Source organism: Lagopus leucura, unplaced genomic scaffold (assembly GCF_019238085.1).
Source record: "Lagopus leucura isolate 7727_CA_CO unplaced genomic scaffold, USGS_WTPT01 Super-Scaffold_100004, whole genome shotgun sequence".
Taxonomy (NCBI): Eukaryota; Metazoa; Chordata; class Aves; order Galliformes; family Phasianidae; genus Lagopus; species Lagopus leucura.
This window is the reverse complement of record NW_024962264.1, coordinates 19,378-35,065: the sequence shown is the minus strand read 5'-3', so window position 1 is coordinate 35,065 and position 15,688 is coordinate 19,378. Positions and strand designations below refer to the sequence as shown.

The 15,688-nt window shown below is 39.9% G+C and overlaps 1 protein-coding gene across 8 annotated transcripts in view; it reads right to left on the bottom strand.

Moving 5' to 3' along the window:
• The window catches only part of TRIM2 (tripartite motif containing 2), a 101,301-nt gene that overhangs the window by 66,581 nt on the left and 19,032 nt on the right, over positions 1 to 15,688 (bottom strand). For 3 of the 8 annotated variants that reach the window (XM_042870583.1, XM_042870584.1, XM_042870585.1), the window contains exon 1: positions 7,297 to 7,495. The exons of the other annotated variants lie outside the window; for them this stretch is intronic. The gene's annotated coding sequence lies outside the window, so the exon portion shown is untranslated. Of the gene's footprint in view, positions 1 to 7,296; positions 7,496 to 15,688 lie in introns of those variants that run through there. 8 annotated transcript variants of the gene reach the window in all.

Sequence of the window (15,688 nt, the reverse complement as noted above, 5' to 3'; positions counted from 1 at the left end):
CTTGACAATATGCCAGACTTCTGCAAAAACTACATTCATAAAAGACCCTCATACGTACCTTTCTCCATTTATATTAGTCTCTTAAAACTGACTTACTCCTCCTAACTTACAAATAGCTAACGAAATACGAGGAAAGTAGTACAACTCACATGACATTGTTTTTAAGATTCTCAAGCTGAGATACAATACATGGTATATACATTCCTATATCAAAATACATCCTTATTATTTTCTGGGAAATCCAGTACCTTTAAAAATACTGGAAGCAGAAGTTAGAAGAAAGATTCACAAACATTAACCATGTGAATACAGGTGTATTTTTAAATTAGAAATGCACTTGGAAAAAACACTGGTCTCAGGACAAGAGCAGTATTGTCTTAAATTAGTTGTGATATCATCTGGATTATGACAGCACCCGGCAGTCTCACTCAAGTACCAGAATCCCACAGCTACAACAGAACACAGCCTGTGCACGCATAGCTTAGTCCATGAGTTTACAGTTCAGGTACTGCTGTTTAACCACAGTAGCACAAACTGACCAAGTACCTTTCTATGCTATGAAATAAGTTTTTGTAGGAAGCCATTAGTTTGGATGAGGGCTATTTTTGTAAGGAAAGAGATGCAAGACAGTAGCACATGCAGCTCAAATATTTTGGAGTCAGAAAATAGGATCAGACCTTTGCAGCTTCTCTCTGCGGATGCCATGAAGAGCTGTAAGTGCTGCCTGAGAATTTAGAAGCAATGCTCACGATGACTCTGACAAGATGTACTGTGCTGTTTTTGAGACAGGTGATACACCTTATCATCAAAACATCAATATAGATAGAGAAGTATGTGAAGTAACCAGCTGTAGGCACCATTATCAGAAGTAATAGAGAAATCTTTGTGGGAAATGAGCTACAGATACAGCATAGAGCCTCTGCACTATTTCAGCTGTTCTTCTTGTCCAGCTCAAGTACCACAGTGAGGGACTGTTATGATACATTCCAAAAAAACACTCTTGTATACCGAGTTAAATTTAATTCACAATTTAATTCTTATTCACAATCAGTATCTTGTTGCATTTCACTCTTTCTTTTTACTGGCCACAGAAGAGAAGCTCCTTTAAGGCTACCAGTAAGGTACTGGATACTACTCCATCCTGTGATCTATGCAACTTACTGCCCCAGGATGATACAGCTTTTAATATACTACATTCATTCCGGGCAAGAATGACAAACTCATGAAGGATAAACTGATTAAAGAATTTTAACTACAGAGAAACCACCTCTACCAGAAGCAGAGCTGGAAGCACAAATCACTGAAGATGAAAGAGCGCTCTGGGGAGTACCATTATTTGTCTGATCTATTCTTATGCTCTTCTGCAGGCATCTACCATCAGCCACCACTCAAATTACAAGGCTGAGCTAGCTTTACTTCTGACTTGACCCAGACACAGCTTCAAAATACTTGGTGTAGATATCACACGAGTTGCCATAGCAGCCACTCCATTTTGGCAAAGCAAATGGATAATAATGGAGCTACAGGGCTGTTCTTATTGCTGTTCCTATTGCTTAGCAGAGCCCTGACATTTATGATTAGCAGATGAAATTAAACCATCAGACAGTTGCCTTAATACACTACTGTTTATGGAAAACGTCACTGAGGGCCACAGTACATCTTCAGCAAGTTTCTGAGTCATATGAACAAGGCACCAACAATGAGACTGACTGGTCATCACCTCAAAGACAGAGCATTTTTATGGTAAATTAATACTAACCCAGCATTTCCCCTCACCTCCTCCTTTTCAAACATAGCTCATCCATAAGAAAAAAAAAAGAGTAGTACTTCCTTAAGACTGACGTTTGTTCTGCTTTTCTGCAGAAGTATTCTGCATTATTCTAAATGCAGTGCAATAGATCTGGAGGAAACTAGGCTTTTATTGCTGCCCTTTCTCATTTCAAAGTTGTCCACCTTCCCCAACAGAAGCTGCTGCACAGAGGGCGCACAGCACAGAGCATGCCTTCTGAAGTACACACTTTGGGGCAAAATAATGATGGTTGCTCACAAGGTGAAGGCAACCATTGCACACCTCAGATATGCATCCTGGAAGCTCAATGTGGGAAGAAGCCTTCCTGCTATTCTTACATGGAATCAAGGCTGTGCAACATGCATCTTCTGATGAAACAAACACAAGAAATTTTTTATAAAAATATTCACTTCTTTTTTTTTTCCTGTTTCCCTCCAAGTACTTTGGGAAAACCACACACTAAGCTGTACGATAGTATTGGCTCAGCAACATTCAGGTTCTGATTTCTTGGGTCCTAGGTTTTTCAGCTCTGACAGAGTGCAACTACTTAAGCTCTAAATATAACAAGAAACACCTACAGAGATTTATCTCCTGAGAGTTAATCCCTGAATGTTTACATTATCTCTTCTGCCAACATGAGTATTAAAGGAGAGAAAGTTGTAACAGTGTATTTCATTAATTCTGTTTCCCCATTGGAAGAGGAGGAAAAAAATCATGGTGTAAATGCACACAAACTAGATTCACTTTTCCTCCTTTTTCTTTTCCTCCAGTCTATGTGTGTTGCAAAGGCTCATTCTTCAGTTCTGAGTTCTTATCCCTAGTGGTCGTTCTAGTTCCTGAGGAACTTCTAAACATCTTTTTACAGTAAGTACAACATAAAACTGTTCTCAGAAGAACTGGAGAAAAAAAAGAGCATCTGCTCTTGGAAGATGTGTTTCTTAAAGGGCAGGCAAATTCTCTAATAATATAGACCATGAGTCCATGAGTTAAACATGGTACACGTATTAAGTTTCTCCAAGGACTACTGTAGAATTTAAGGCATTTAGAGGCCTTAAACATAATTGTTGGAATCTTTGCAAGAGTATTTCCAAGTTCAGCAAAATCTTTTGAATGCAATCTTTTCTTCTTTTTGCTTTTTTTTTTTTTTCCCTCCCCCTCCAGAAGGGGTCTGTAAGTTACTCTGTCAAGAGCATTTTTTCTTTAACATTCCACCTCTTTTTTGAGGGCTTATTCTTCTGCAGAAGTGGCAGGAGCATATTCATATTACTCAGAGTTAAGCAGTTCTGAAAAATTAAACCATAGCTCTTTCCTCACTAAATAAACTTCTGAGCACTCCTCAAAACATACCGGAGAATAGCAGGTACCTCTGACCTCAAAATAATCCAGATCAACTAAACTTTGCATTGGAGGAGGCAAATACAGTAGAAACCTTTGCAGAGTCTGAAATTTATACTTTTCCTTCATGGCATCACTCCACGTGATAGTTTTTCAAATCATGAGTTCAACAAAGGGACAGCTAGCATTCAACACATTAAAAAAAAAAAAAAAAAAAAAAAAAAGAATAAATAAATAGAAAGGATCTTCACTCTACATTTTCAGAATGGAAAGAAAAAAACCAAACAGTCAGAGTGGCTTTACATGACAAAAACAGAAAGTCATCCAGAAATAAACTGATCATACACATGTTTAGGCTAATACCATTAAAGCAAATAAATACATACTGGATTAGGACCAGATTGCTGAACATTCATTTGAAACATGCATTTGAAACATTTAGAATGGTTTAAAAATGAAACTGCATCTATTCCAATCTTTATGTCTCTTTTGCAGAAAGAATCCATTCTGACTTGAGGCACAATGATGCACCTACAAACACCGTGCATCCAAGACTGAAAATATTCAGCAGTATAACAGTGAGAGAGAATAAATAATATTGTCACACCTGAGCAAAAGTGCTGACCAGAAAAAGCTGAGTTGTCCAGTACTTCCAGGGGGCCTTTTAGGCTGTAGACAATTATGGCTCATTTTTGTGTCATTTGTCTTCTCCAGGGTGCAAGGCACATTCTTAAAGTTACTATAGACTGGATTTTAGATCTAACAGTAAAGTGTCATAGAGTCATTTCTGCAGCAGTTTGTTTGTAAACTACTAGCAGTCCGGTTATACAGGATATATTTTGATGTTTGTGTCAACCAGATCTACATGTAACACATGAGATGCCAGGATACATGCTGTTAACATCTTGCACATATCCGTGATTAGCAACCTTCTTAATTTAGCTGTGCCTTTTTTAACCTTACTGTAGCTAAATAATGTAATTTACTTGTGAGTTTGTGCCCTAACGCCCACCTGGCAAGCAGGAAGGTTGCCTGGTGGCCAGCAGACCTCTCAGCTGACTCAATTCCCTGTTCTTCCCATTAGAATGGCATGCTATGTCATTTATTTCACTTCATACTATTCCAGTTCAAACCGTATTTCTACTTTCACCTTTTAAAATAAGCAATTCCTAATCCAAATACAGCAGAACACCCCAATTATTAAGAGAAGTGAGATGCAATGTCAGGATATGCGTACAGATTCTGTGACAGAAAAGGTTCACAATGTTTTTCATAAAAGGTCGGAAGAAACCACTGAGATCATCTAGTACAATCGTCAGCCCATCACCACTAACCCATGTGTATCAGTGTGTCACCTATCTTTTTCTTGAAAAACTCCAGGGGTGGAGAAAACATGCCAGAAAATAGTAAACAACTGACTTTAATACTACAATTTATACCATAAATATTCAGTTATTTAAATCGCATAAATGAAACCTGGTCTTCATATAAATAAAATGGCTCAGAAAGGTTGACAAATGCCAAGCAGCTGCTGCTATTGCAGGCACAAGTGACCTTACAGCACACCAACAGACCACCCCCAGTGGGGTCATCCAAACACAACAGCAGGCCCAAACAGAAGCAGTAGATCTTAAAAAAAAATGAGCCATCAAAAATAGAGGAACAAAGATGAAAACCTACTTATATGAATCATAGACCCTGTTCTTCTCCTACCAGTATGTAGATACTTGAGTAACTTCCAGGCAATTTCTATTTTCTTCTTTTGTTTTGGAGCCTTTTGTTTTCTGTTGTTCATGACACATGGACAGCTGCTTTTTTTTTCCTTAAACCACAACCTACATTCTCTGGAAACAACATATCTAATTTTGGCTGAAGGTGTCAGCCAAACATAACATCAGAGATTGTGCATTCTATTGTGAGATTCACAGGACTTATTCAACACGGTTCCTGAAACCTGACGTAAGAAGCAAGTTCATATATGTTATCCAGCAAATTACGGGTGGGTGGATGTCCAGGAGAAAGTTTTGGGGGTTTTAGGTATAAGGAGAAGAAAGAAAACCTCAAGAAACATTTGTAGATTCAGAATTGACGGATTTTTCTAACACAGAACACTGCACTGTCCTTAACAAAAAATAAAAAAATAAAAAAATTGAAAGATTATTTTCTACAGTTCTTCTACAGTATTAAGGATTATAACTTATGAACTGGAAGTTATTATCTGGAGTAAAGATGTGTTTGCTGCTATATGTTCACATGCAGTTCAAACCAGCTGTATTCATGTCCTCAGGCATACTTAATTTTGATGAGGTAATTTGCTTGCCAACTGATCAAATCAAATTTTCACATTTGGCTCAAAGATCTCTCCCAACATACCAATGTACATTGTGCCTTTGTTTTTGTACGAATTGATGTGTCACAGTATTACATTTCTCTAAAACTGCATATTCAATATTTTATGCAGATTATTCCATTTTTGCTTTACTACAGCAACGTACATCTCCTTGTTCTCTGAATTAGAACACCCAGATCTTTCCAGTTCATTTAATTATCTAATTTTCCTCAAAGGAATCATATGTATACGTATATGCATATATATATACACACACATACATATATATATATAAACTATATAAACTGTGTTTATATAAGCTGTCCAAATCCTAGTTTTATTATGAATTGATGAAATTCCATTATCAGTCAAAGACAAGCCTAAGATGTTGATGGCTTCAAGCATCAATTATCTAGGCTTTTCCAGGAAACAGAGTGACCTCCAGAGTAAGACTGCCAGAGAAAAATACTATCATGAGTTTGGGAAATCCCCCAGCTGATTGCCATCTTGGTGCAAACAAGACCTGAGTTTCCAAACGCAGTGCATACTGTGGGATATAGCAGAATTCAGTGTGTGCTATCAGGCCATGGACATTGTTTGTCTCATACCTTGCCTCAAAACCAAGATTCCGCTGAACTTCTACTAGAAAATAACTTCCACAAAGAAGACAAACAGTTGAGACCCAACACCACTTACCTGATGCAATAAAGGCATTAAACATATACATTACCCTGAAGCTCTTGTTAGCATCACCAGTCAATTCTTGTTCAGCTCTTACATGAGAAGTGTGAAATTTTAAGGAAAGAGCTTCTAATGATTGTATCACAATAGTTGGTCTCAAAACTGTTAGCCAGGTAACAAATGCCCTCAAATGGTCTGAGGCTGCAACAGGAGGCAGCTTCTCTCATATCACATCCTTACTTGATGAATACTTAGTCACTGTGCTTTTGCCATAGTTTTGTTACACACATACAAGCAGACATTTATATAACTGTTTTGGCCTGATGATATTTAACTTCAGGGTGATTATTGCCTTATTCTTGGTATATTGGTATGTTATAATTTTTTGTTCTTACTTAAACCTGTCAATCTGCCTGACGGTCTGCCTGGAATACATTTTGAAAATAGTGCAATAAAATTAAAGTAGCATGGAGAAGGAGGGGGTGTGGGGAAGGATGCTTAGCAAGGGAGATAAGCGTCAGGAAATAGCTTTACTTGTTCTTCACAAAAGCAGAACGACAGAACATGGCAGCTTTAGCATCAGCTGCCACCTTCAAAAAATCTAACACCTGTGAGAAGTAAAACTCTCCCTCCTAATTATACCTCAACACTGTCCTCTCAGCTTAACAGAGTCATTATTTTGCTTTGAATAAACATCACTATTTCCTTCCTAGGCAAGCTGCTTGGCTCTGTTTCAATTATTTCTTTTAAATATTAAAGAGCAGGAAACATTTCCCCTGTCACATCCTGTCCTCTTTACACAGTGTCACACAGTTCCCTTTGAAACTCTGGCACCTACAGCAAGCTCGACACGCAGTTCAATCAAAACATTTGCTATTGTATTTGCCAACTACAAACGAATTTCTGCGCACGTTCTGAGAAGGTTTAAAGGTTCTGACAGGCACCCAAAGTCAAGCTAGCATGACTGCTAAGGAAAGGTGGTGTCAAGGCACTTATCCTCCGCCTCCCTGGATGTGCGAAGAGACATGAAGACAAAGCACTCACTACTCTGCACAGCAGAGCACCTGGCAAGGGTTCGCTGCTCAACCCCTACACTCCCAAAGCACTCGAGAGCACAAAAAGCACAAGGACAGTTAGAGACACGTGTGAAAGGGTAACTTACGTTGCTTAGAGAAATGCTGGGAAAGGACTGCTGCGGTTTCTTCAGTATTCTACACTGGCGTTGGCAGAGAAGACAGTCAAAAAAGTACACCTAAAGAGATCTCTCTTGTTTCTCTCCCTGTTCGTTTTCTCTGGAGTCACTCAGCATGAAGAAAGCCAACAGTTGAAAGTTTATCTCCTCGTATTTCTGAGTGACATGGCTGACTCTCCTTGGACACATACCAACATTGCAGTAAAAATAGACAAAAGAGGGGGAGGGAAGAAGCAACCTAGCTTGAGCCTGAATCTTCTTAACTCAGTGTTTTCTGTAAAAGCTGCTCTTATGTTAGAAGCTCCCATCTCCACACTAACTTGCAGAGCACGGAGTCATCCATCAGGTTTTCACAAATTGCAAATTACAAGCAAAGCAGGCAACAAACACAGCCTGGTTTATGCTGAACTCCCAGGCACCAGCCTTACAAGTAACCTGAGGTACAAAGGATTTGAAAATAAACAGCCAGCTACACACTGATCTGCTCTCTATCAAGCATGTGGCTGGGCTGGCTGGCTAGCTAATAGTCCCCCAGCAGCCCCCAGGCCCTGCAAGAAGCACACTGCCCAGGGAGGTGCTTGCAGCGCTCCCCCCCCAGGGAAGCAAAGTGAGCCTGCAGCATCCCTCCCAGCATGAACAGCCTTTCTGGAACAGGAATTTAAAATAAATGCATGTGCTTGTAAATACAAGATAAACTGCACATTGCTTAAAACAGTTCAATAGTTTAGCAAGCCATTTAGAACAACCTGGTTTTTATTAACAGCGAACAGAATGCTGACTCGCATACTTTAAACACTTCCAGGTGGGAAGGGTTTCTTAGCTGTAATTTCCTCTCACGAAAATTAGTAAAGAGCTGCCTGATGGAAAGCCTCTGAGGTGATCCTCTCCATTAATTACAACGAGCATTTTAATCAAAAGCGTCACAAACAAAATCTCTAAAAGCACCTAGAAAAAGCTGGTGGCTTAAAGCTCCTGTAGGAACGGAATGTTGTTTCTGCATTAGATATGAAAAAGGGGAAACTGAGCTGAAGAAGTAGAGCACAATGTGTTTGTATTTTCTAATTTGCCCTTAGGAACAGCTGATGTGAGAAAGTACAAATACCACATATTTTAGTAGCATACTTTAGAAATATAACTGCTGAATTATGTAATTAAACTGCAGTAGTTTTTAAATGTTGCAAATAGTATGGTTATAGTACTATGGACTAGAAAGCAGGTTGTAAGGCTGTTCTGTTTCGATAAGAGACCCTCAGCAAAAGAAAAACAGACTTAACAAACATCAAAGAAGCCAGGGCCTCCAGACAAGGCCAGACTGCCTTGCTCTACAGGTAGGTTGGGATGCAACAGACAGGCATCAAGACCCTTTATCCTCCTCCCAAACTTATCTCTAACCAAGGGTGAGCAGATGTCCAGAAATAATGGAAGCAAATGTTAGAGGTTAAATAATCAGCAATATATGTGTTTAGGTAGAAGTAATTTATGTTTGTTTAGTCGGGAAGATTTGTGAACCTGAAGTACTCAGCCAATGAGAAATCGGGAGGAAAAGATAATCATCAGGTAATAGGGCATAAAAAATGCAACGCTGTTTTCTGCAGGCACTCCTGCTTGCAGGACACCAACCATTGCAATTGCAAATATAATCTGCTATTATCAGAGATACTGTTTTCAGCTATTCAAAGGTCTACTGCCCTGATTAAATTCAAGTTCCAAAGGCTTAAGTGCGCATACACTTTTTTTTTTTTTGATAGCTGAAGGTCAGTACTAAACTGCATTTTTTTCCTAACAAAAAAACTGGGGAAACAATTTCCCTCTCGTCTATAAATCTCTGCCCTCTATTTCCCTCTCGTCTTCTTCATTGTCAGATAAAGAAGTTTCACATTACTGAATTAATGTTATTTTTGCACTCTTTTACTTTAAAATATCGTTTTATTTAGCCGTCAGTTTCACCAGAGGACTTTTGCAACCTTTTCTGCCAGGAATAATCTCACTCAGCTAAACACTGAGAATCTCTAAATGAGGCAGCTTTCATTAAAGCATGAATCAGAGCACGGAGTCATTAACAAAATAAAAACCATTGTAAACAGTCTGCCTCAAAATCCCAAGTTCTCGTCATGTGCTCAATTTCTCATCTTTACATGATTATGATCCTCTACCTGGTTCTGGGATTGATACAACTAGATTGGATTGATCCTCAAAAAAAAAAAGAAGAAAAAAAAAAGAGAAAACTATGATCTAATTTTCTTTTTGTGTATTTTTGCTTGTGTTGTTACAATTCTTTCCAATAGCTGTACAAGTCATTGAATAATTTCAATCGAATTTGATAGAGGGCCAGAACTCTCAAAGATATTATATCCCCTTAGCTTTTGTGAAAACAGGCAGCAATCCAAGATAAGTGAAATACAACCCTGTTATCCAATGTGAAAGGCTACACATGAGCTCAGCCATATTATTCGACATACAAAAAGTACACGAGAACAGATTTCATGTGTCCTAAAACTCAAATGATACCACATCTTTGGCCTGCATTCTAGCATTTTTCCCTTTTCTTTTGTTCTGTTCCTCCACTGCTAACACTTGGAGTTGGACCTGCTACTTTCAGATCCTGTCATAGGGTTCATCTCTCCATGACTTCATTCTCATTCTTAAAACGTGTCTTCAGCCATACAAAGATTCCCATATGCGCTTAAAACTTTTCACTGTTTTATCAGAGTTGCTCCACAAAGCTAATGAGACCGTCAATTTGAAGCACTTGAAATGCAAAGACATCGGCTAAAGTGAAGATGATATCTTTTTGATATGTCAGTAAACAGGGTTTGTTAAGAGATGAGTTATTTTTCTCTCACCGAGTGATCAAATGAAGTGAACCCACTACTTCTTGTTTTTTATCAGGACTGATATTTTCCAAAAATAAAAGGACTTGACACTGGTTACAGTTGGAAAAGACCTCCAGGATTGTCCTGTCCAACTCTGAGGGTTCTATGATTCTTTTCTCTGGAAGAGCAGAGTTCAGACCTGGGGACAAAAATGTTTCACGAGGGTGCAACAGAGAAGCCATTGTGTGGCCTTACGGACATACAGGCTCTCTTTCCATTCACACTGATAAAGCACATGACAGATTGAATGGCTGTTATCTTCGGAATAAAAATTCATTTTTGGTCAGATGTGGTACTGAAGTGGAGAGTCAAATTACAACTGTCGGTTTGTGATGCTGGTGCAGACAGCATTTTATTTCCCTGTAGAATAAAGACATTAATTTACACTTATCTCCTGGGTAACCTTCAATATGTCTGCTTTCTCAAAATAAGGAGAAGGATGCAGCTTGAACCTTGACTATACTGATAATACTCAGCTTTTTTTTTTTTAATTTTTGAAAGATTTTTTTTAAATGACACCGTATGCTTGTTAAAGCAAGGAAAGTTGTCCCTCCTCAGCAACTGACACTGGTTATGATGCATGGGAGATGGTAGAAAATGCCTCTTTCAAGTTGGATTCTGCTCCCATTGAGTCCATAGTGAGGCTGTGCTGGAATTTCTGTACTGTAAAGATATAGACAAAAGCAATTTATTCTGTGTCTTGTTGTTTTGAAGTTTAAATACCAAGAAATTGATACACAAAAGGTCTGAATTCAGTGGAGGAAGCATCTTCCCTTAAAATTTTAATCTATGAAATTGCCAAAATGATGGGAACTCAGGATAGCAGATTAACAAGCCAGCAATGCGCCACAGCTGTGTGCTCACCTTTCATTCTAATAGTAAACTACTCGGTGTAGGGCTTTACATAGATTTCAAATCAGTCACAGTTTAAGTTGTAGATGAATCTTCTGATGCAAACAAGCTGGCATGCTTTGTACAGATAGAAAAATCATAAGTCAGATAACCTGAGACAAATCTACCCTTGAAGAAGTTTAAGGTACAGCTTCAATTCACTTACTGCTGATCAATTATAATAATGTAGATTTCGGCACTGTCAATAACCAATAACCAATTCTTCTTACAGAAGAATTACTAATTATATTATAAATTGTATTACCACCAGCATTTTAAAACCAGCACATGAAATACCTTGGATCTAGGTTCAGGTGCTGAGTTGGTATCAATTTACAGTGACCTCACTTAATGTGGATTTCTTTTTAGCATTTCTGCTTGTTGTCCAGAGACTTGAGTTTGGCAAAAGCCTGAAAAGCTCTAGAAAGGCACCCGATTGTCAGGTGATGATCTGAAAAGCAAATGTGTTGTGGTAATCTTTCGCAGCCTGCTCCTAGTGCTATGTCCAGAGTAGGCTGCTTCACCGCTGTTGGTATTTTGCTTTATAATGCAGTATCACTCCTCTTTCACATAAAGCAAACAAACAGCTCAGACAATGACAACCTTGATGTCGTAATCATAGAAGCCCCAAGGCTGGTGATATTTTCACTACAGGCTGCAGTAGCCCCTGGCTGTCCCCAGGAAAAAGGGAGAATAAGCACAGCACTAAGCCACTTCTTCACGACTCTCACTGACATCTGTGATGGCAGGGATCTGGGTCCGCCTGGGGCACACTGTCAGTCCAGACTCCTACTAAACCATCATGTCTCAGTATCGCTGTTTTTCACAAACTTTCATTTACAGAAGTAAGCTTTCTTTCAAAAGCGTCAAGAAATATTTTCACGTGGCTGCATTCATAAAAAGTTCTGAACCACAAGTAATGTGTCCAAATCCTTTTTGTTTGAAAATCAGAAGAATCAGAAATGTTAACATGTGACCAGAAGTACAAAAGAAACGAGCACATAGAGAACCACATAGAACAGCTTAAAAGCCCCTGGGGGGATGAAGTTCCTTCACAAGACAAGTGTTGAATACCGGACAGTTTATTTAGAAAGAGAAATAAGGAGGGCTACTCTTCTAAAAAACATACCACGCTAAAACATTTCCTGGCTTAGTCTTTCTCCAGACCTTGCCTGGAGACGTCCATTCTTACAGCATAGAAAGGGCTATATGCCCTAACTTACCTTGCTTTTCTGCCTTCAAGTACAAGAGGAAAAAGGGAGGTATGTTGAGATCCCTGCACTGAGGAACCTGAAATTCTAGGGGAGGAGAAACAGCCTCCTGTATCTCCAGCTGCAAACACTGGAATGTAGTGGGAAAGACTTGAGGACAGGAGGAGGCTTTAGGGAGCAGAAGGCTTTGAAGGAGCTTTTAAGGACTGTGAGGTGAGCAGAATAAGCATTTTAACCGGCATGGAGTGAAGAGATGCAGGAGGAGAGGATCTGGGATGCCTGGGGAAAAATGAAGCTCTTTGGTGGGAAGAGTTGTGGCAAAAAGCTGCAGAGGCTGTGAACTATGTGGTTGATGTAGAGGGGCATGAGCTGTAGAAAGCATAGATCTAGATGCTCTGAACTAGAATGAACTGGAAACTGGGGCAAACAGTGAGGGCCTTTAGGCTAGGAGACACAAAAATCTAGAGTGCAAGCCCAGCATGGGGTGCAGGGCTTTGAAGCAGGTGTAATCTCAGCTGAGGTTATCCTAAGCGAAGTATTTCAGTATTTACTTGAGCATGTATTTGAGAATGTTTCCCCGATCTTCCTACCCACACAAGCAAGTCTTCCTAGTCTTATTGCCAGAGCCACAGTAATTCTGGCTCACATATTCTAATCTGCATATTGGAGTATAAAATCATTACATTTTCTATAGCTACTGGAAACCAAGAAAATGTTTTGGTGTAGCTCTGGATCCCAAAATGTATATGAGAAGCAAGCATAGATTTCAAAGAGCCTAAGAGAGAGTATCAGGAAGAAATGATGAGGAAAATGGAGGAAAAGAGGAAAATCTCTTTAGACACCGAGTCTCAAGAATGCAATGTCTAAACAACTGTCATGTGCTGAGAGTTCAGATACTACAGTGCTGAGAGTTCACATTAACAATATCAAATAGCTGTCAACTTATTCTTACACGTTCAAAAACTAATTGAAAAGAAGGCCAAAGGTACTGCTCGGGTATTAAGCATCCCAATTAGAAGCAGAAATTAAACCACACACACAAAATAATATATTGTGATTCTCACAGTCCGTTTTCAGCCCTGAAGTAACCAGGTCTGCTGCTGCCATTATGGAATCATAGAATTAGCAGGAGTTCTGCCAGAGTAAGATCTGCAGAATTCCATGCCATTATATGGCTATAACATCTGAATTAGAGTAGATTTAGGGCATTATACTATACCTTCGGGAGCATTAGGTAAATTGTGCACTGAAGACACCGTGCAAGGAAAAGGAGGTCAGGAGGAAAGCAAGCCCCAGTAGGAACTGATCAGGGAAACTGCAGTGCCAGCCTTGAAGCTTAATGGGTACTGTGCTTCTCAGTTTCTCATGCTGTGAACAACCAGCAATAAGAGGGAAGGGCTAACGACAGCTATGATAATTTTTTAAGACAGCGGCAACCAGGACAGAACACAGCATGCTGCCCACTCAATTAAGGTCTTTTTATTCTACAAGCTCAAATTGCTGCTTTCTTAAACCTCTGACCCAACTAGACAGGCAAAAAGGAAGGAAACTGAATTATTTAAAAGCTCCTTTGTGGATGAAGGAATAGTGGCATCTATATTATTTTCTGCCTACTGGAGCAGATCCTGGGACACACTTGGTTTTCTAGGTCTGAGAAAGGCGAGCTAAAGAGAGGAATCTGGGCAGGCCATCTGGTGACTGCGATTCATTTTATACCACTTCTGTATGTACCCTAAAAGAAGCTGGTTAGCTAGATGTGCCTTTCCCACACTATCAAAACAATGCACAATGCAGACAGCTCTGTCCTGTAAACCAGCGATTCTAGTAAGGAGAAAGCACAGAGCTTGCCTGCGGAGGTCAAAGGATCATCTTCCCAGCATGAGAACACAGCAGAGCCAGTACAAGTATCTGTATATTGCTGATGCCTGTTTCCTTCAGCATTCTCTGCCAGCTTAAAGGCCTGATACACACAGAACAGGAGGGAGAAAAGTCAAAGAGACCAGTGGAGCCTGTTAAACACATTTAAAGCAGCATAGGCCTGAAAGCAGCTTAGTCCCTGCAATTCCCTCTGCCATATGCAAGGAGAGTACACAGCAGTCCCTTTTCTTTCTGCCTTGACCCGTGTTTCCTTGTAGCAGCTTCTTGGTTGAAAAACTTCTGCTCTTCCTTTGAGGTGAATTTTGAGGCAGGTTATAGGTTCAAAATTGTTCTCTTTCCTAAATGCAGTACTTTGAGTAATGCCACCAAAAACAAAAACAAACAAACAAAAAAAACAAACAACAACAACAACAACAAAAAACTTTGACAGCAAGAGATCCTCTGCTCTTGATTTTCAAGAGATATCTGACTGCAACAATCTTTTCTATTTTTCTTATTTTAAACATAAAAGGCTGCATGCCTGCCATAGTTTTCATTTTATATGACCAAGTAGCATGATGCTCTTTAGCAGCAACAACATTCCTTACCTAGAAATGGATCCAATACCTAGGAAAACAGTTTGAAAAAAATATATATACAATTAAAAATATTAAAAGCTTTCACAGGTGTAGATGCAGGTTGAGATGGATCACAGCCCCATCCATCCTGAACTTGAATGCTTCCAGGAAGGAGGCATCCACAACCTCCCTAGGCAACCTGTTTCAGTGTCTCACCACCCTCACAGGCAAGAATTTCTTCCTAACATCTAGTCTAAACGTACTCTTTTTCAGTTTAAAGCCATTTCCCCTCACCACATTACTACATGCCCTTGTAAAAAGTCCCTCCACAGCTTTCCTGTAGGCCCCCTTCAGTTACTGGAAGGCCACTGTAAGGTCTCCCCAAAACCTTCTCCAGGCCAATGAGCCCCTGCTCTCTCAGTCTGTCCTCGCATGGGAGGTGCTCCAGCCCTCTGATCATCTTCATGGCCCTCCCCTGGACCCTCTCCAACAGCTCTGTCTCTCCTTGTGCTGGGGGCCCCAGAACTGGAAGCACTACTCCAGGTGGGGTCTCACATGAGCATAACAGAGGGGCAGAATCACTTCCTTCAACCTGCTGGTCACACTTTTCTTGGTGCAGTCCAGGATAATACATTTGGCCTTCTGGACATTGCCAGCTCATGGTGAGTCTACTCCCCCAAACCCTCCTCCTCAGGGCTGCTAATATCCTCCATGTTAGCAAGAAGAATATTAGTCAGACGGTTTAGATTTAAGTGAGAGGACAATCTATCCATAGAAGCTGAGGAGGAACTGTTTGCAGACCCCTGCCTCTATCCCAGTGGATAGAGATACCCGAGTATTGATGGTGAGGGATTTTATGTGGAAATCTACCCACACCTGGCAGAAAGCTGCTACTGCTTCTTTCAAGCACTTTGATATTTTTTCTTTTACATGACAGTTCACTTTTCTGGTC